Here is a 23,301-nt window from a genome sequence, read left to right on the forward strand (position 1 = left end):
TTTCTTTGTTTATCGAATAATTTTATGCGTTTTCGTGCAATATTTGATTAAAATGATTATAAAATATATTTTTGTTGTTTTATAGATTATTTAATAAATAATAATAGAATAAAGGTTATAATGTAGACAAATATTTTATTTATGCAATTATTATCCATGCTTCATTACTACCGATTTTGATTTATGACAATCCAAGTGTGTTTATTTTCGTTAAAAAGTTTCCTCATAATCGGTCCAGTAATTTGTTGCAGGATTCTTGCACACATAAACTGTAACAACTTTACAATGGTAGAGATATCGTAAAAAATATTGGCAACAAGGAAAAATAATTCACAGATATTTTATTCATTTTTTCCACTTCCTTGACTAAAAAAAAAACATTTTTTTTTTTTTTAATTTATTCCTGTTTGACGTCTCTACCAGGATATATACAAAAAATCAAATGGCTCCTAATCAAGCATAAGTAAATAATTAATTTTGAATGACATTTGTATGACATTTAAGTAATTATGAGCTGCACTCAGCAAGCACTGTCATTTTACATGCAAATGAAGTATGCTACTTTTTGCATATACTTAGTAGGTACGTCATTGTAATGATTTATGTATTTTTTTTATTATAAATGTGCAATTTAATGAAATTATTCAACAGATCTTCACGTTTATATGGGACCACAGGGAAAGTTTACCCTTTCGAACAAAAAAATCCAAATTGGTCTAGGCGTCTTCGAGTAATCGGGGAACATACATTTAAAAAAAACCGACGAATTGAGAACCTCCTCTTTTTTGAAGTCGGTTAAAAACTAATGTCACTTATGTAGGTATAACCTTATGTATGTAGGTATCTATGAATATGCCAATGATTTCCCAGGAAAGATAATATTTTTTACATAAAATATCTGTTTTCCTTAGTTTAAATGAAGACGACGTAGGTACATACATAAGTGGGTATTTTGGTGTCGAAAACCATTTCTTGCAACTTAATGTTAATTATAATTTATAAGTATAACAAAACAAGTCTAAATAATATATTTGTAGAATTTTGAAATCACGTCAGTTACGTTAATTATATTCATATTATTAGTTTGCGTCATAAATTCATAACTTAACCACCAGCTGATTTTTAACGTGAAACCTGTTTAAGAGGAGTTTATTCGTAGCGTGATCCATACTAACGTAGTTTGACTTACTAACCAGTTAAAGGTGTATTTGCGTGTAAAATGAGCGTGCAAATCGTGCCAACCTCCTGCCAGAAACCCTTAAACTTTTAAACTTTAAGGGCATCCGGCAGGAGGTGGCCACAACAGTAAGTGACTGAAAATGTATGATATGATTGATATGATGAGGACAATGTACAGAGAAACTTTCAGCTTTTATGTAATTCGAAGGTCTGGCACGCGCTAGCTTTTTCTATACTATAGAAAACTGATAAAATATAGATTAAATACGTACTTATTGATATTTATGTACATTTTTGGTATTTGATTTTATTTGTTATCATGATATCGCAGGTTAAAGCTAATTTAGCGACGATAATAAATTATTTCGCGATAACTTCTAGATAAAGAAATTAATAATTAGTACCTACAGTATGCCAATAGAGTATTTGACAGCATGTAAAATATAGGGTCTATTGATGGTATCCGTATTGAATATGAATTTTGGAAACCAACTATCTAGTCTGTTAAGAAAATACGAGATATTTTAAGAGAAAATCGACGAAGAAAAAATATATATATAGTACGCAAAAATACTATATTTTCAACACTGAAATCTAACAAAAAAATCTTTTATTTAAAAAAATTTAAGTAAAACATTGTAGTGAGTCTGCTGACAAAACAACAGCCCAAAAATGACAGCATATTTAAAAAAAATACTAAATATAACTTACTAAATTTATTTTGTGTATAATGTATCTAGTTACATCTATTTCTTGCGTTTTGCGTAAAATAATATATATTTTTAAGTGTACTATATTTTTATAGTTTAGTCTCAAAAATATTATATTTCACTGAAGAAATGTTGGCAACCCTACGTTATAGGATCACTTTGTAGTCTACTTTAATCACGTGATCGTAAACGACTGTGATTGGCCGAATGGTTGATGACGTCCATTACTTGTAAACAGCTGCGTGTAGAGTGTGAGTTTTTACTCAAAGATAAATTACTCAGTCTTTTATTAACAAGTGTAAATTAAAAATTTATAGCACCCCCGACAAGTGAAGGTTACAGTAACTAGAAAAGACCGAAAAGACCTGATAACTTTCAAACGGCTGAACTGATTTTCTTGGACTATTCCGCGCCTACTATCTAAAGTATCTGAGTTTTCCAAAACATCATTTTCAAATAAATAATTATGTATTGAGGCAACGTCCATCTTGACAGCTTGACATTTGTCAATTGACATCATATTATGAACCTAACGGTTATCTAACCTTCTTTTCTACAAGAAAACTAGAAAAGAGCTGATAACTCTTAAACGGCTGAACCAATTTTTTTGGATTATAGCTAAGAACACTCTCGATCAAGCCACCTTTCAAACAAAAAAAAGTAAATTAAAATCGGTTCATTCGTTTAGGCGCTACGATGCCACAGACAGATACACAGATACACACGTCCAACTTATAACACCCCTCTTTTTGGGTCGGGGGTTAAAAACAGAATAGCCGTGGTTTACCAGGCTCCAAGTAATTAAGCTTGCTTGGTGGCTGGCTTTTCTTACATGCTTAGCAGAGGAAAGGCGAGCGGTGCATGTCGTATACTGCATGTTTTATCATACAGGCCTTATTCAGCGGATTATAGCAAATTAAGCTTTTGATTCCTTGTATATCATGGACTTCCGCGTTCCGCAAAGTAACGACTGCTTCTAACAAGACTTTTGCAAAGTCATACTTTGACCAAAGATCTCTATACCTTTTATGACTCTAGATTTTTTTAGCCAGGCATAAATAATAATATTATGTCTAGTGAAATAGTCAATTAAGTACTTTCACCAGAGTGATTTCACCTTGCTAACTTAGAAAGTTACACTAACTTATTGTTTTTGATTACCATCGTTAGGCTTATTACGTGGCCTTGTTAGTAACTACATCATGTAATACTTAACAAGTGTAAATTAAAAATTTATACACCCCCGACAAGTGAAGGCATCTTGACAGCTTGACATAAATTTGTCAATTGACATAATATTAAGAACCTAACGGTTATCTAACCTTCTTTTCTACAAGAAAACTAGAAAAGAGCTGATAACTTTTAAACGGCTGAACAAATTTTTTTTGGATTATAGCTAAGAACACTCTCGATCAAGCCACCTTTCAAACAAAAAAAAAGTAAATTAAAATCGGTTCATTCGTTTAGGCGCTACGATGTCACAGACAGATACACAGATACACACGTCAAACTTATAATCCCTCTTTTTGGGTCGGGGGTTAAAAAGAGAAACTATCGTAGGTACGCGACAGGTTGAAATGACAATCGAGGAGGGAACGCCCCGCACTCCCGTACAGCCCCCGCGCGTGGGTGAGCGCAGGTGACGCGCGGGTGTGCGGGGCGTCCCCCTAGCTCATACCCTGATTGCCATCTCAATCTGTCGCGGACTATACGTATGTCATCGTACATCCCTAACTGTTAGGGTCAAGACTCTAGAACTTGTGCATGCAGTTAGCTTTTCTTTTTAACCCCCGACCCAAAAAGAAGGGTGTTATAAGTTTGACGTGTGTATCTGTGTATCTGTGTGTCTGTGTATCTGTGTATCTGTCTGTGGCATCGTAGCGCCTAAACGAATGAACCGATTTTAATTTACTTTTTTTTGTTTGAAAGGTGGCTTGATCGAGAGTGTTCTTAGCTATAATCCAAAAAAATTGGTTCAGCCGTTTAAAAGTTATCAGCTATTTTGTATTCAGCTATCTTGTAGAAAAGAAGGTTAGATAACCCTTAGGTTCATAATATTCAAGTGTGAAGTGTCAATTGACAAATGTCAAGCTGTCAAGATGGACGTTGCCTAGATATACATAATTATTTATTTGAAAATGATTTGTCGGGGGTGTGAAAATTTTTAATTTACACTTGTTAATGTGGACCTTTTAAAAACCGCTGCCATCGCCAGCAATTTCACCCGCACCACCTAGGTGCCTGCTGCACTTCGACCGCTCGTTGTGCCAGATCCTTTTTTCCACGCACATGCAAACTGTGGAATCAACCTTCTTCTGCGGTGTTCCCATTAGATTTCAACATGGGGTTATTCAAGGGGTGGACCAACAAATTCCTGAAAGGCCAACAACGCATCGGCGGTTCCTCTGCTGCTGCAAATGTTCATGGGCGGCGGTAATCACTTGACATCCGGTGACCCGCCTGCTCGTTTGCTCGCTATTTTTTGTATAAAAAAAATGAGAAATGTATTTATGCATAAATTGTGCCACATGATACTATCTCCATATGAGAAATTAAAATACATTTAATAACGGCGCTTCCTCTGCCTGGGAACTCCTACCTATTGAAGTGGTCAAAATTAAATACAAAGTTGATGGCGATAGCGGGCTCTTTTCATAAACACTCGAGTCTCTACCTAAACGAAAGGCGTTACGAAGGAGAAAGTCTTATCAAAACAAGTTTGTATAAAAAAATAACGCAAAAACCGACAACTTTCTCCACGTCAGTATCAATTTAGATGTTGTTGATCAAAACTGTTACTATATAATGATGACGGAGCTTATTATGTTATAATACCGGATGAATCACGAAAGTGATCCTCAATAGCTCAACGGTTATAGGAGCGGACTGAAATTTGAGAGGTCGGCGGTTCAAATCTCACGCGTTGCACTATTGTCATACCCACTCTTAGCACAAGCTTTACGCTTAGTTGGAGGGGAAAGGGGAATATTAGTCTAATTCTTTAAAAAAAATACGAAAGTAGGTATAGTTTGTACAAAAGTTCCTATCGTGGCGTAACATTTATATGAAATACGAGTTTATATTAAATACTTATTATTTAACATATTCGTATTTCATAGATGTTACGATAATAAGTAATTAACATATCCCTTTTTAGACTCACAAAAACAAGGAAAGTTTTAGTAAAACAAAACAAGGCACCCTTGTTTTATGTATATTGTAGTTTAGACCAGTATGTCTGTCTGTCTATCTCAAGGTACTTATCCTTAAAAATTAAGGTAGGGTCGAATCCTGCCGATTCCGCAATTTTTGATATTAAATGTATTTAAAAAATTTCAACACCCCCGACAAATCATTTTCAAATAAATAATTATGTATATCTAGGCAACGTCCATCTTGACAGCTTGACATTTGTCAATTGACACTTGAATATTATGAACCTAAGGGTTATCTAACCTTCTTTTCTACAAGAAAACTAGAAAATAGCTGATAACTTTTAAACGGCTGAACCAATTTTTTTGGATTATAGCTAAGAACACTCTCGATCAAGCCACCTTTCAAACAAAAAAAAGTAAATTAAAATCGGTTCATTCGTTTAGGCGCTACGATGCCACAGACAGATACACAGATACACAGATACACAGACACACAGATACACAGATACACACGTCAAACTTATAACACCCCTCTTTTTGGGTCGGGGGTTAAAAATCATTTAGATATTTCCTTGCAGAAGTGTAGATACAAACACTATCATAAAAATTATAAAAATATAGGTAGGTAGGTATTTCTTTATGTGCAACTCGCAAGCAACTACTAGATAAAGGACTTGGGAATGGGTTAGGATATTTTAATTTCACAATTTTCAGTAGCCCTAAAATTTTCAGTACTAAAATATGCTATGCCTAGTTAAAAACCTACTGTTTACTAAGCTATTACACTGATCGCGAGCAATTCACTCTTATGCATTGAGAAGTAAAAAAAAAAAGATTCCGACGAATTGAGAACCTCCTCCTTTTTTTGAAGTCTTAAAAATGGAAATCACTCACGATAGTTTAAGAGGGTCTCTCCGTCACTCGCTTCATACAAACGTAGTTCCAATTTCATTTGAATATTAAGCAACCAAAGTCCATGAAATTTTGCAGACATATTCTAGAAACTAATATCTATGTCTGTGGTTTTCCAGATTTCTGTTAAAATATTCGGTTTCAAAGTTAAGCGGTCTTGAAAATTTTCATACAAATCTTTGAGCCCCTGTAATTTTAAAACTACATATTTTTAGAAAAATCTAAAACACCACAGACAGATATTAGTTTCTAGAATATGTCTGCAAAATTTCATGGACTTTGGTTGCTCAATATTCAAATGAAATTGCAACTACGATTGTATGAAGCGAGTGACGGAGAGAGCCCTGTTAAACATTAAAATACTAGTGTACAATACCTTCAATACCTTAAACACAGCAATGTTTTCGTAACATTAGCAAATGGCTAGCAACGCATGGCGCAACTTTCCGGACCGGTCACTTCTCTAGAACACATGCTAATAACGCTAGTCGGTGATTCTCAGATTTGGCGCAAATCACATATCAGGTCAAATAAAAAAATAATGAATGAAGTTACAGATAAGAATTGCATTACAAAAGAACTCTTGTATATTCAGCTACGGGTGCCCCAAAATTCAAAATTGTAACTACAAAGGTTACTTCAGAAATAATATTTTTGATATTAAAAACTCACCTCCTTCTGCGGGTAAAACAGGAGTCTCAGGAAAAATCGCTATGATTTTCAAAGAAGACGGTTTTAAACGAGCTCGAGTTTTTCACATATTAATATATACATCCTGAGAAGCAATTAAAATGCATTTTCACACGTACGAATCATTTAATTACGTCATAAAAAAATAACAAATGTTTGGCACAGAAAAAAAGTCATTACCTGCAACTGAGATGGCACCTCCAAAATATCCTTCTAGTATACATATTGGCTTCCATTCTCCCCTGCCCCATACTAAGCCATAATCAGTCTATCTAGGCATGTTGCGGAAAGTGGCCGTGCACTTGTAGAAAAAAAAATATTTACGCCTTTAGTGCCAAAACTGGTGTTTGGCACGACTTTTCACTCTTTACCTTCAACATCATTTTAGGACAAATAATTAGTTTTTCTTAATAATTTTATCTTCTTTCATGCACTAATAACAACATAAGTATGTAGTTTGATGTTCATATATATTGCATTTTAAAATACGACGTTAGACAATTAAAACTGCCAAAACCTCATTTACGCTCTATCATTACCGTAATTTTCCTTCCGTTTTTAAATTGAAGGTAATGATGTTGAATTGAAGGAGGTGATCAATTTTTCAGGAAATAATGTGTTCCAAAATTGTGTAATTTTCTTCATATCCTTTGACATTAAATCACGTGACAAAATATTAATCTTCAGTAATTCTTTAACTTATCAGTTGAATTAGTAGCCCATATTGTTCCAAGCAATTTAGAAATAACTATTCAAAATTATTGCACCTCGTGGTATTTCAATATTAAAAATAACCATCATATATCGATTTTAGAAACTACCATAGTGAAAAGAAATAGTCAAAAACGCGCGAAAAAAAATTAGCGCAGGCTAAAAACACAAAAAACAAACAAAAACGAAGAACTAAAGAAAGATCTAGAAAAATATGCGAAACGTAAAGAAGAATGATGGAGTCCTTTCATTCCTTCTTGGATATTAGGGCTACAGCAGTTGTTTTCTATGTCTCCCTACCTTTGGTTGCTGCTTTGACATGGTTCCACGAGGATTCCATTCTTTTAAAGTCTGCTTCAATGGGCCTCCTCTAGGAGTTTGTTGTTCGACCAGGTCTCATTTGACCGCCAGGCTGCCAGGTAGGCACGTTTCAATAAATGCCGCTTGAGCAACGTTTTCTTCCTCTCTTCGCAAAATATGCCCGACCAATCACAATCGCCTCAAAGCTATTTCCTTATTAACTGGGAGTTGCTGGCATTTGTACCACAAGTCCTCATTTCTGATCGTGTTAGACCAGAAAATGCGGGGAATAACACTGAAACTCGTATTGTGGAAAACCGGAATTCTGTGGATTAGCGATATAGTTGTTTCCACGTTTCACACCTGTATAAGAAGACTGAATTTACAAGCGATTCAAACAGAGAGAGCTTTAGCTTTTATAATCCAGTTATTGACATCAGCCTTGGCACCGCCGCTAGGAGAAATGATGCTACCGAGGTTATAGAACTCCTCCACCTGTTTAATTGGTTTGTCTTCTAAATAAAATGGTTCTGAAGCAGTAGAACTTATCCTCATCTTCACTGTTTTCTTTGTGGTAATCGGCAGACTAGTTAAGGAACTTTGTCTTGTAGGTATTTTGATTTAGACTTAATGTATTCGAGTCAATCTGATATGAGAACAAGGTCATCCGCATAGTCAAGGTCTTCAAGTTGCCTACTGCTCCATGATATCCCTTTCGGACTATTGGTGACACGACGCATAACTTCGTCGATAAGCAAGATAAATAACAGTGGTGAGGAAGACATCCTTACTTAACTCTACGGATTATTTTGAGACTAAAGAAGAATAGAAAATCAAAACTCTTTGTTGACTCCAAGACAACAAAGAGTACAGAGAAAAAAAATACGTGAAAATTAAAAAAACATATAAAAAAAATAAAAAGAAGTAAGCCGATTGAGAAAATACTGTTTAAGATAACAAGGGATTTAGAAGAAAATCATCTACAGAATAATAATGTGCTCCTTGTGAACATACTACTCCTATAGTAATAAAAGATGTTATTTATTTGTCAAAACCTCTACAATTGACGTCAAGGGCTAGCTTTGTGTAATATACATTGTCGATGGTGTATGTCAATAATTATTAGGCTTTTGTTTCGACGGTTTGACGTGTTTTCGAATAAAATGGCGTATCGAAATGACCATGGTTATTAACTTCTTGTAGTACATTTCAGTGGCGACGAGGATGGGATTATATAAAAAACCTTTACAAGAAACTCTATCAGTTGAAACAAATAAAACGGAAGAAGTTTCCAGGAAAGCCAGGAATTCACCAAAAGTAAAAATACTTTATGATGTACGTTTCCATTGGACTAATACTCCTTTCTTTATTAATGGCAGATTACCTCTTAAAGATAGTACGCGTACGACTGATACTGGTCATGTCTGAGAACATGCCCCACCTTTCTGCATTTGATCACCAAAATTAGGTCTCTATCTTTACTGATGCATCTTTGTCATTTTTATTTTTTGAACCCAACTTACTCGCAGTAATTTTCAGTAGCAGTTGCTTATTGCGCAGTACTTTTTTCATTTTCATGAATGATTCACGGGCAATTTCAATTCAGGTCTTTATTTCAGAATCTGGATCCCATTCTTCATTTACCCATGTACCAAGATATTTGTGCATTGAAACTCTTTCGAGTGTTGTACATGTGAGAGTTCTTATTGAGGTTTGTTGCGGTTTTCTTGATACTGTACATAAACTTAGTCTTTGAGAGATTCATGCTTAGACCCGACTTTCTGCTACATTTATAAACGCTATCTATTATTTTCTAAGGATCTTGGGAACTAGAAGCCAAAAAAACAGTATCATCAGCGTATCTAATATTATTTATATTTATTTGTTTACCTTGACATCCCATTCCTTATTTTCCAATGCTTCTGAGATGATAGCATCTCAGTATGAGTTGAACAGAAGCGGAGATAAGATGTGTCCTTGTCATACCATATGGCCTACCGCTACTTCATCTGTTTCCTCAACTTCAACTATTACTGTCCCAGTCTGCCACCAGTAAGGGTTCTTAATGATCTTTATTTCCTTGCCAACGAGTTCAACATACTGCAAACGATGAATAAGTACCACTTGATGTACACGGTCAAAGGCTTTCTCATAATCAATGAAGGAAATTCATACATCAGTTTGCATGTCATTTTTGGACTAGTACGTTTATAGCAAATAATGCTTCTCAGGTTCCAACACCAAATCTAAATCCAAACTGACTCTCATTGAAGTAGTTGTCACATTTATTTCTAATCCCTTAAGAGCTGATAAGTAGAAACATCTTTGGAACATGACTCATGAGGCTGATAGTGCGGTATTCATCGCATGTCTTAACATTCCCAAGATGTTGCAATGATTCCCTTGACATGTGTCTGCGAACATATTATTTTCTATAAATCGTTTTACAAATTCTTTTTGACTTCAGGGTCCACAAAAGGGTGGGTTTAACTTTATCATCAACTAAAATGTTTATATACGACACCCATCGCAGGTCTACCATTTCTATGCAAATTAAAATAATCATGTTTTCGCTCATACTGTTCTATCACCAAACATTTGTTTTCGTGATAATATGCTCTCGCAGCATGATTATTTTATACATTTCAAGTAAAATTTATAGGTGATGATATGTCTGGAATAATATTTTTGTTAAAGTTTGCAATATTTCCGTTATTAATTCTGTTTACTTGATTAATAAGATGAAGAAACACGTTATTTTTTGAAAATGAAATATTGCTTCATTACCATCAGATAAACATCAACGCCTTCTCCACCAAAATCATTACCAGCACACTAGAAATCATTACCTTCAGTAACTGAAAATTTCAAATGCATATATCTCTGAAATTCATGGGTGCAATTTGATATAACTTGGTCATTCTTTTTAATTTTACCTATATTTTAGTTTAGTTCAGCAATTTTCACAATTTAAAAAATTCTCTTATTTTCTCCGATTTGCGCCAAATCAGAGAAGTACCCTAGTATTGCTTCAATGTTGATATTACCTACCTTAGGCATGCCTGATCATCATCGTGATCAACCTATCACCGGCCCACTACTGAGGACGGAGCTCCTATCAGAATGAGAAGTGTTTACAGAGTTAGACTATAGAATCTACCACGCTGGCCCAATGCGGATTGGCAGACTATTATCACTAAAGTTTTTCCGATCGTGTCGTCTGCCGTATCGCGATTCGTCGAGATTGACCCTGTTTTCGGCCATTTTGTAAAAAGTGGGCTAAAGTAAGAGAAACTTTTTATCGTCGGGTACTTAGGTCTGTGTTAGTGTGTCTTATTTGTGTCAATTATTTTTTCACCTTTGCCAACTTGCGGTTTCTGCTTAACTATAAAGGTATTTACAGCTTTTTAGGGTTCCGTACCTCAAAAGGAAAAAGAAACCCTTATTGGATCACTTGATTGTCTGTCTGCCTGTCCTTCCGTCCATCTGATCATGATGTAAAGTGATAATTAATTGCTCTTAGAAAGGTTTTATTTTAATTTTTGACATTTTACTACTATCTTATGGGTTTCATTACTGCGGTGGAGCACAAATGTATACAAACCTACATACATAAATGGACTGCTAAAATCATAACCCTTTCGTTTGGCTTTGCCATAGTCGGGTAAAAACGACCTAAAACTGTGCTGAAACTGAGTCCGAAGCTCGTGAATTCGATCAAAACGGTACAATTACAGTAAAAAAAATTGTGCAAATACATCGTTTTGCTCTTGATTATAATCAACAAAAAAATATTCAGTTATTTGTCGATATTCAGGGCGGGTCGGTTTGATTTATTATAGTTTTTGGACTCAAACTTATGGTCCCAAGTTCATAAGTCAGATTTAATAGTGGCCTATTAAAAACGCTATTAAACTTAATTATAGTAATACGGGAAGAATATTGCGGTCATTAGTTATAAACAATGCAAACATTTAGTGCAATCTGACCTAGGGGCTAAGGTCTAAGTTCACACTATTATCTCAGAAGATAAAAACTGTATAAAGTATATTAAAAGTCTTTGCACGCGTAGTGTGATGGATTATTATAATAACGCTTGTGTATTTAGAGTTATTAAATAAATTATCCATACTAATATTATAAATGCGAAAGTGTGTCTGTCTATCTGTCTGTCTGCTACCTTTTCACGGCCCAACAGTTTAACGATTCTGACGAAATTTGGTACAGGGTTAGCTTATATCCCGGGGATGGACATAGGCTACTTTTTATCCCGGAAAATCAAAGAATTCCCCCGGGATTCCCAAAAACCCATTCGCTTAACCGATTTGTATGTTTGGTAGCGAGGTAATTGATAAACTTTTTATTCCGGAAACACAAACAGTACCCACGGGATCTTTAAAAACCTAAATCCACGCGGACGAAGTTGCGGGCATCCTCTAGTTATGAATATTAATAATACCACTGTACAAAATTCTTTTGTTTATTAAAAGAGACCATGCCAAAATAGTATAGACAACAATATTCTATCCTCGATTCGCGAAATCGACAGGCCATCCAACAACTTGATTGATTCGTATCTGTATTGATTAAATCTATATACACTTTTGGTTTTTTAAGAGTTTTTAGGGTACCGTACCTCAAAAGGAAAAAAGGAACCCTTATAGTACCTATCTCTTTATTTGTCTGTCTGTTTGGCAGGTAGCTACCTACGTCTTATATCATAATTAAAGGAAAAATCCGAAAACCGTGAATTTAAGGTTACCTACATAAAAAAGGTTTGTTCCCGATCAAATAATTACATAGTTTACCAAATCACATCATTATAATATTGGTTTAAGATTTTGTTGTACGATGCGATGGTACGGAACCATTCGTGTGCTAGTGCGACTCGCACTTTTTGTAAGTCATTCTGTATGATCGTCACGTAAGCTTTTCGCGCATCGTTAATTCAAAACCGCCTTTGTCTTTAATTCTTGGCGCGTATGCCAAAATCATATACATACTTGTAGATAATGTCATTGTCGGTCCATCCTTATAAGGATTTATGTACATAAAGACAAAATACGTACCTATTCGTACTTTTATCAAATTGCGTGAAGGAGATAACTAAATAAGTACTAACTTAAAGGATTTTTAGGCGTAGTTGGTTAGTTTCAGCCATTTCTGCAAAGGCGGTCTTATTGCTAAAGCAATCTCTAAAGGTGCCCACGCACTTGAACTGCACTGCAGCGGAACTGCGCGTCGCGTCAGCGCCCCGCACGATATTCTCTCCAGCCGCGCCGCGCGTCAGTGACGTACGCGCGTCGCGGCTGGAGAGAATATCGTGCGGGGCGCTGACGCGACGCGCAGTTCCGCTGCAGTGCAGTTCAAGTGCGTGGGCACCTTTAAAGACAATCATTTTCGTTGCTAAGATAATATATCTACTTACAGTAGGAAGGTAATGTATGATTGTAAAGGCAGTAACATGCATACCGAGTGACCGATTTAAATAAATATATTAACCACTTACGTCAATCGATGTAACATCTCAAAGTTATTGAATAATTATGCTGTTTTTTTGCACGCGGACGAGAATCGATTGTTAAGTAAGACATGTGCGTTAAGATTCAACTTTTTGCCATAGATAATACACGTGATAGCTGTGTTAGTTAAAATTAAGGAAAAAAAATGTTTTTATTCAATATTTTTTACGAGGCTAAAACGTTGAGAAAGACAAGTTTCAAAAAGCTTTTTTATTGTACTGTTGTCCGATATCTAAAAAGCCGTTAAATGCAAAAAAGTGGTTTTTGAGTTATCACCAAAAAACGTGTGAATTTTCAAAAACGAATGCTACGTAGGACCAGAATTCTAAACTGTACTTACCTTTCGTAGGGCCAAGGTTTTTAGTATGTTCTAAGCGGTAAAGTTTTTTTGAAACATTAGTTTTTCTTCATGTTTTTTGACGTATTATTTTGTTTTTATTACTATTTTTTGCATCTAGTCGCTTTTTTAGATATAGAGGACTGCAGAAAAGTTGACATAGTTTTATATATATTTCGTATTGAGGACAACTTGTGACATAAGATATGTTTTTTCACACTTGTGCGTCATGGAGGTTGTTATTTAATATTTCCATAACACATTCTAGTAGGCAACAGCTCAAGCTCTACAATTAATCTAGATTCAAAGATTAATGATATGCGCGACGGGGTTAATTAATTTTATGTAAATGAATAAAACTTAATGACGTTTCATACGTTTGCTTAAGCTTTTGATTATTTTTTTCCAAGGAAAAACACTGGAACCCTAAAATTTTTTTTAGGATTCGATATCCAAAGGCTGCCAAAGGGATCGTATTACTAAGTCTTCGCTGTCCGTCTGTCTGTCTGTCCGCCCGTTAGCGGGCTGTATCTCATGAATCTGAATGATAAAGAGATAGTTTTCATAAAGTGTGTATTTTCACTAATAAAAATTTCAAAATGGCCACCATGTAAATAACAAAAAATTAAAAAGTTCATAATCTTGTTGATAGTACGGAACCCTTTATGTGCGAGTCCGACTCGCACTTGACTGGATTTTTGGCCACGTTAAATGCGGAAACAGATCCTAAAAATTGTTTTGTAATTTAGTTGTAGGTATTACATTATAATGTACTTAGAGCCACTGTGTGTGTGATGTGACAATAGGCAGGCCACATAGTTCGAAAAAACGATAGCTGTTGGGATTCCAATGTAGAAAGACGATCTTGCACCGGAAGGGTGTAGGCCATAGTCTGCCACGCCGGCCGAGTGCGGATCGTTACAGTTCACACACCTTTGAGCCTAGTATGGAAAACTCTCAGGCAAGTAGCCTTCCGTCCACCGTTAAAGCAAGTGATATTTGCTTAAAACGCACAAAACTCCGAAAATTTAGAGGTGCTCGCTCGGGTTCGAACACCCGACCTCCCGAATACGAGGCGGACGTCTTAACCCTAGGCTATCGCGGCTTTGGTTTCCTCAAACTTTGCAAAAAATGGGAATAAAAGCTTCTGTTTAACGCCTACAAGCTACTTTTTAACCCCCGACCCAAAAAGAGGGGTGTTATAAGTTTGACGTGTGTATCTGTGTATCTGACTGTGGCATCGTAGCTCCTAAACGAATGAACCGATTTTAATTTAGGTTTTTTTTTGTTTGAAAGGTTGATCGAAAGTGTTCTTAGCTATAATCGAAGAAAATAGGTTCAGCCGTTTTTTCTAGTTTTCTTATAGAGGTTTTTGTGTCGGGGGGTTTTAAATTTTGAGTTATTTGAACGATTTGATTCACGGCACTACCGTCTACTTGTAATATCCACTTGTAATGCCTACTTTAGTACATAATCGCAGCCTGGTTGTCAATCTAAGGTAAGGTCAAGGCAAGCGCTCGCGTGCGTAGCGACACGTGAGGCGTTTCACAAGGAGTTAGCCTGGGGCCGTAATTATTCCTATTATACCACGTTGATTGTTAACTGTACAGGATGTACGTACCTACATGTTACAGTCTAAACTCTTAGCCGATCAAAACTATTCTTAGCTGCAAATAATAAATGAAGAACTCTTTATTTGGGATGTTCTGAACGATACAGTAGGTACAAATTAGAAGTATTATAGTTAGAAAACAAACAAAAATCACAAAGAAGAAAGAACACTCAAAAGTACTTTTTACTATAGAACCTCTATCAAAACAAGATTAGGTCGATTAAGAATACATTTATTTGCATGATTGTAAGTAGGTTCATCTTCCAACCCTATTGCGTATGGCGCAACCCTTCTCATTCTGAAAGGATATTTGTACTCAGTAGTGAACCAGCGATGAGTTGATTATGATGATAATGAAAAGTACATACATAGTACGATGTTACATAATTTATAATATAAGACATGCAATTTACAATCAGCTATTATTGGCGTGCAAAAAACTTAGTGCTGATATTAAAATTATACATTAAATGCATTTACATATTTACATGTCGAATTATAAAAAATAAACCGCGTGAATAATAATTTTATTAAAAGCAGAGTAGAAAAACTTAGTGCTAATATTAGTATCATACATTAATGCATTTAAATTATAAATAATAAACTATGTGAATAAATATATAAACTGTGTGGATAAATATTGTATAGAGGCTGGCGTTACTTTGCGGAAGTCCATGTTATACAAGCAACCAATAACTTATAATTTCAGCGGATTAAAGCAAATTAAGCTTTTAGTTCCTTTTATATGTGTGAATAAACCTTCTGACATAGCTCATTAATTGAAAGCACTCTGGTTAGTAGTAGAATAGATAAGATAGCGGTTTTTGTTGTTTAAAAGTTGTTTTAACTGGATGATTTGGTCTGACTGTAACATTTTATGCATGTTAGGTACCTAATTGAAATATGATATCAATCCGGATAAAAAATATAAATATAATACCTTTGAAAAATATCAAATTGAACACGCAGCCATGTATGTCTAGAAACTTTGATTGACATGAGAGATAAAATATATTCAAGACACTATACATATATATGCTTTATATAAGCAAAATTAAGCAGCAGAGTAATAGGAAAGCGGATCTTAGTCTAAAGCTGCATACTAGTTAAGAAAAGAAGATATTCATATGAATTTTTATTCTGGTTTAGACGTTACAGACAAAAAAAACTACATATTGCTATAACTTATATAGCAATAATTCACTGCACTCACGTGTAAGTTGTTATCTTAATTATTGTTTAGCTAATACCTTACACATGCAATGATTTCACAAGGGTCAAGGAGTTACCCTGGGGCCGCAATTGTTCCTGTTATACATCGTTGATTGTTGAACTTTGCCGGGTTTATGCGTTTGAATCAAGTTACCTGGATAAATAAATAACAAGGACATAAGACACGTTAGCAAATAAAATAATTATGTACTTATTATTCAAATGAGAGTGCCAAACTTTGGGAAAAATATAGAATTTTAAACTAAACTTTGCTTAAACATTTTAATTGACTCTGTGTATGCTACTTGGAAAGAAAAACGTAATTAACTAAAATTTTGTTAATTAGTATGAGGGGTTTAAAGAGTTTAGAGTTTTATGAGTTTAGTTTTTTTAGAGCTCTCGGGAGTCGGGGTCCGTACTATTTCTCGTACATAACATTGATTTGTTAGACTAAATACCCCTTACGAATAATCCGAGCTCAGTGAAGTTAACATGCAAATGTCAAGATTAACATTATACATTATAATTTAAAGAAAAGAGGGAAAAATAAAGAAATTGAATAAAATAATAGATAAAAATATTGAATGTGAACCATAATAAGATTAAACAAGAAACCTAGACATATTACTAAATAATAGATCCAAGACCTATTAAGCAAATGTACCTAGGCATTTTCTTTTATGAAAATATTTAGCCTTTTAAGTCGCTCTAAAATGATAATTTCAGATATTATCTTAACATGCAGTGTCATGATTTATAAGACATCATAAATGTCACGTCATATCCGTTTAATATAACCTAGCACTTAAATGTTACCTCTATAATAGATATTTTATCATATTTTATTTGATTGAATGGTTATCTCAATCTTTTTCATAATAATTCGATTTAAAAAAAAACTTATTGAAACTAATTATTACTATAAAACATGAAATATATGTATATAGATATCTGCTTCTAGTCACGACATCAATAAATAATAATACATAAGCAATCATAATAGATGGCCTGAAGAATGCAATGGTTAGAAGCTTGGGCGCGTTTGGAACCCTCGTAGCTTTGGTTTTAAGTTTACGAAATGAATTATCATTATTACATTATTATCTTACAGATTCCACAATTTGGAAATCAAAAAGTGCTTCAATTTGAATAAATGATTTAAATTTGAAATGTATGAATTTAAAAACATTTACAACGTATTCTAAGGCTTTAGTCCGCTGGCCCAGTGCGGATTGGCTTCACACACATTTGAAAACATTATAAAGAACTCTCAAACATGTAGGTTTTTTTTTCATTCAACTCGAAATAATGATTCTTATTCTGAGAGGAGACTTGTGCTCAGTAGTGGACTGGCGATGACAAAAATAAAAGTGTATAGGATTCTTTAATGTTTACCATTACCAATTTAACAGGGCTCTCTCCGTCACTCGCTTCATACAATCGTTGTTCCAATTTTATTTGAATATTAAGCATCCAAAGTCCATGAAATTTTGCAGATATATTCTAGAAACTAATATCTGTGTCTGTGGTGTTTTAGATTTTTCTAAAAATAAAATTACAGGGGCTCAAAGATTTGTATGTAAATTTTTAAGACCGCGTAACTTTGAAACCGAATATTTTAACAGAAATCTGGAAAACCACAGACATAGATGACATAGATATTAGTTTCTAGAATATGTCTGCAAAATTTCATGGACTTTGGTTGCTTAATATGCAAATGAAATTGGAACTACGTTTGTATGAAGCGAGTGACGGAGAGACCCCTCTTAATTCATTTACACGATTAAATAAATCATTTTGTGTGGTTCCAAAAGTGTACAGTATATCTACGTACTTACTACTTATTAAATATCTGTTATTAGAAGATTTGTCTTATTCTGCCTTCAGATTAATAATATTTTTTTTTATTTCTACGTCTTGTATTTTTTTGAATTCGTGTTAGGTGTAGCGTAGAGGATAAATCATAATAATATGTAAAGAGGATTATGAATTTTTTTGATCACAAAAAATAATAAGTACAAGTTTTTATACAAGAGCTAAAAAGATTTGTACAAAAAATATTGATGGATTTTTTATGAAAAAAAAAGGTTTTAGCATTAGGGTATGAATGTATGATGAGTATACATATCGGTGAATCATGAAATAACAGAGATTTAAAAAAGGAACGTGTAACTCCAAGGTAACGTTGACAATTAACCGTCAAAGAACTAGGAATTGTATTACTTAATAGTTTAACAACGAGATTAGATGTAATTGCGTTAGTAATATAATTAACTAGGTGATGCCCGAGACTTCGTTCGCGTGGATGTGGGTTTTTTAAAATTCCCGTGGGAACTCTTTGATTTTCCGGGATAAAAAGTAGCCTATGTGCTAATCCAGGGTATAATCTATTTCCATTCTAAATTTCAGCCCAATCCGTCCAGTAGTTTTTGCGTGAAGGAGTAACAAACATACACATACACACACACACACACACACACACACACACACACACACACACACACACTTTCTCCTTTATAATATTAGTGTGAAGTGTGATAATAATCTAAAGACTCTTTTCTTCTTAGTTCTAGTAGAAGATTTTTTATTCTTATGCACAAAATACCGGCCAAGTGCGAGGCAGACTCGCGCACCGAGGGTTCCATATTTGGGTAATTTTTCCATTTTGCACGATTATTAAAAAACTCTTATGCATACAAATAAATAAAAATCTGTTTTAGAATGTACAGGCAAAGCCATTTCATAATATGATACCCCTTTTAGTATAGTTATCTTGCTTTGAAAATTGAAAATACTAATATTTGTTCATGAACACATGTTTTTTTGCGATGTAACCACAAATTCACAGCATTTTCCACTTTACTTGTGCCATAAGACCTACCTACCATACCTACCTGCCATAATTCTAAGTCAACGGGAAGTACCCTATAGGTTTTCTTGACAGACACAACAGACATAAAGTCAATAAGACAACGAAGTGATCCTATAAGGGTTCTTTTTTTCCTTTTGAGATAAGATACACTAAAAAAGATCAAACGTATTGTAATAAGTTAAAAGGTTAAACCAACATGCGTTATTTATGTATAGGTAATAAATCTAAGCAAGGAATTACGCAAAAACTACACAGGAAACAACGCTTGACAGCACTTTACAGCAGATTTATATCAAGCAAAAAGATTACATCGATATTGCGAAAAACATTTCCGAACTGTTTGCAAAGATTAATGGTGCTAAACATAATGTAAATATTAATTCCTTAAGTCCAATCTATCATAGGTTTTTTTTTCTGTTGTAGTAGCTGCAATCAGCCGACAGACTATAAGCATAGGGATAATAGTACTATGTAAGAAGGAGCTCGATTGCGGTAAAATGACAGATACAATGTCACGATCGCAATCACTTCTAATTGGTTGACGCTCGCTCGCTATTGGCTTCAATGCATTGTTGCAACAAGAATAGCATTTTGGCCAATAACAACAATAGCGATTGTAATAATGATTGATGCAGGTTTTACGGAATCGAGCTACAGGTCTGTTGTGTTTTTAACCCCCTGACCCAAAAAGAGGGGTGTTATAAGTTTGACGTGTGTATCTGTGTGTCTGTGGCATCGTAGCTCCTTAACTAATGAACCGATTTTAATTTAGTTTTTTTTTGTTTGAAAGGTGGCTTAATCGAGAGTGTTCTTAGCTATAATCCAAGAAAATCGGTTCAGCCTATGAAAGTTATCAGCTCTTTTCTAGTTTCTGTAACCTTCACCTGTCGAGGGTGTTATAAATTTTTAATTTACACTTTTAACTATATCTAGTTATATAATCAGTGACTGACTATTAATGGATTGTCACTGACGAGTCATTAGTTACAACCGAGCGTTTGGACAAATTAGAATTAATGTTCAAAGAAGTTTTTGTCTGCTAATTATCATCCGGTATTTTCATCCTTTTGCAGCCAGTTAATTGCTATGCTTTTTGTTCGGACATATCTCTAAAGATCTTAGCAAAATAAATAAATTTGACAAAAAAATCTGCTGCTAGTTTTTTTGACGAACTGATGCAACCTTTATTTTTCGAAAAAAAAACCATAATTACCAACTGTCCAACAAAGTGTTATCAGAACAATACGCCTACCCAGAAGAGTTTTGATAAATAATAATAATCAATTTGTATTATGTGGGCATATTATTGTAAAATCTTAGATGAAAATGTAGAAGAATTTTTAACAGGCGATAAGGGTAAAGAAGGTGGTGGGAAGTAGCTGGCTAGCTGGTAGGGGTCTGAAAATCTCGTTTTTGAGACTAACGAATATTTTAGTTTTATTACTCTCCTGTAAAACTTCACTGACAATTATATAATATACATAGACTGCCAAAATCATAACCCTTCCTTTTGGCTTTGCCGTAGTCGTGTAAAATGTCGTTTGCAATAAGGAAATTGTACCTACCTGCCTATGTTTTGTTGTGCTTTGTAGGTATGTGTTTTTCCTGTACTAAAGTGGTGTTCAATAAAAGTATATTCATTCATTCATTCATTAAAAAAAACTCGTTCCGGCGTCGAAACCAAAGAAGCAAACCGATCTGTTCCCATATTTACGCATAAATGCTTTATAATGAGCGTGCAATGTATAATCTTGCGCAGTCCTCAAATAATGACAACTGTCATTAAATAATGACGACTGTTCTGCCAGATTACGCGGCACAGACAGTTTTTACTGTGATGTCATATCAAAAGAGTTGATATTATAATCAAATCAACGGAAGCGCGATGTTAATGTGAATATTTCTTTGTTTTCTTTCGTCTACCTTGACTAATGGATGTTGCCTGATGTGAGTTTACTTTTTTGCTGGGTTGGAACATTTTTAGGGTTCCGTATTCGAAGGGTGCCACGGGACCCTATTAATAAGCCTCCGCTGTCCGTCCGTCTATTTGTCTGTCAGCGGGCTGTATCTTGCGAACTGTAATAAGTAGAGAGTTGAAATTTTCACAGAATATGTATTTCTATTGCCGTTATAACAAATAATAAACATTCCAAAAATAAAAAAACTATGAAAAAAAAGTGTGCAAGTCTGACTCGCACTTGACCGATTTTTTTTTGTCACTTGATAACAAGTTATTAGCTCTTCACTCGCCTAAATAGGTAGGTACGTAATGGTTTTTCACGAGTATCATTTTAGACATGTTACACATCCTGATATTAATGTTAATACAATATTTATTCTTTGCTCAAGTAAATAGGTACCTATAGGAAATTAAAATATATAATTGTTAAAGCTGTACTTGCATTGCTTTTAATTAAGATATTTTTCTGAAGTGACTTGATAAAATTAATTGAATGCCTTAATTATTTTGCATAAGTAATAATATTATGAATGTGTGGCATCCCAGTTTTTTTAGGTATATCTTTTTATCTTAAATAGGTACCTTCTCGTACATATCGTTTTTTGTTTCACAATAAGTGATCTTGTAAATGGGTTTTTGTGTAAGCCAGTTTTTATTTATTTGTAGTATTGTACCCAAGATGCTGGCAGCATTGCCCCTTTGGATGACCAACTAATTCTTTGTCCAAGGTAGCTGGGTCTCCGGCTATATCACACAAATATTATAAAGGCGAAAGTTTGTATGTGCGTGTGTGTGTGTGTGTGTGTGTGTGTGTGTGTATGTATGTTTGTTACTCCTTCACGCAAAAACTACTGGACGGATTGGGCTGAAATTTAGAATGGAGATAAATTATACTCTGGATTAGCACATAGGCTACTTTTTATCCCGGAAGATCAAAGAGTTCTCACGAGATTTTTAAAAAACTACATCCACGCGATTGAAGTCGCGGGTATCAGCTAGTATGTATTATATTATAGATAGTTTAAACACTGAGAACAAAATTGTTATTAGCAGCTCAGGTTTATGTTGTATAAAAAAACATTTTACACAAAAACCACTTAAATATAACTTTTTATCAACGTAATGCAAATTGCTTGCTTTTGTTTATTTTGTTTTGACGCTAAAACTCGCTTGCATCTCCTAATGTCTGTGACAACCAGTGACAACGATAATTTTTTAGGGTTCCGTGCCTCAAAAGGAAAAACGGAATCCTTATAGGATCACTTTGTTGTCTGTCTGTCTTTCCGTCTGTCCGTCTGTCTGTCTGTCGTGTCTGTCAAGAAATAGAAAACCTTTAGCTTACTTCGCGTTGACCTAACAGGTATAGGTAGCTCTTAGAGCACAAGTACAAGAAACTCTCAGCTTGGATCCCTGAATCGCCATCTGTCAAATATTAGGCTAGGGTTTACGTAAAATCAGAAAACTAGTCGTTTTATAGCCTACCTAGCGTCAACTTTCGATAACATTTGACGCCTGCCAGTGTAGGTGAAGCGTCGTCGTTTCATAACTGTCGTGAATTGTGCCTTAATCCAATAGTGGAAGAGTGCTAGCCAATCGGAAGCTGCCACTTATCCACTTTACACTCGCATTGATTGCATTAAAGTTTGGCAACGAGACCGTGAGATCCTCTCTATAGATCTCGCGGTTCTTTAACGGCGGCCTCTCCGTCACTCGCTCCATACATACGTAGTTTGGTTCTGATTTAAATATTAACCAATCAAACTCGATGCAATTTTGTAGACGCGTTCTAGAAAGTAATAACTCACCTTACGGCCATTCCCTGGCTATGGTATGTAGGTATGTCTGATTAGGTTTTTAAAATGAGTGTTATTTATTTATTCAGACACAAGTTAGCCCTTGACTGCAATCTCATCTGTTGGTAAGTGATGATGCAGTCTGAGATGGAAGCGGGCTAATCTGGAAAGGGATAGGGCATAACCACACCTTTGGTTTCTACACGACATCATACCGGAACGCTAAATCGCTTGGCGGCACGGCTTTGCCGGTAGGGTGATAACTAGCCACGGCCGAAGCCTCCCACTAGAGCAGACCAGAGATTTACAAATTATAAAATTCCAAACCTCTTCCAG

General features: G+C 34.8%; 1 protein-coding gene and 1 long non-coding RNA gene across 4 annotated transcripts in view; one reads left to right on the forward strand and one right to left on the reverse strand.

Annotated features, from left to right (window-relative positions):
- The window catches only part of LOC123877164 (ATP-binding cassette sub-family D member), a 58,591-nt gene that overhangs the window by 19,503 nt on the left and 15,787 nt on the right, over window positions 1-23,301 (forward strand). The window lies entirely within an intron of this gene.
- Window positions 2,054-15,160, reverse strand: LOC123877187. The gene is made up of 3 exons (XR_006798517.1): window positions 15,149-15,160; window positions 13,778-13,780; window positions 2,054-2,127 (listed from the first exon to the last, which is right to left on the reverse strand). It is a non-coding gene; the product is annotated as an uncharacterized LOC123877187 (long non-coding RNA).

This window comes from Maniola jurtina, chromosome 23 (genome assembly GCF_905333055.1).
Source record: "Maniola jurtina chromosome 23, ilManJurt1.1, whole genome shotgun sequence".
In the NCBI taxonomy this organism is placed as follows: domain Eukaryota; kingdom Metazoa; phylum Arthropoda; class Insecta; order Lepidoptera; family Nymphalidae; genus Maniola; species Maniola jurtina.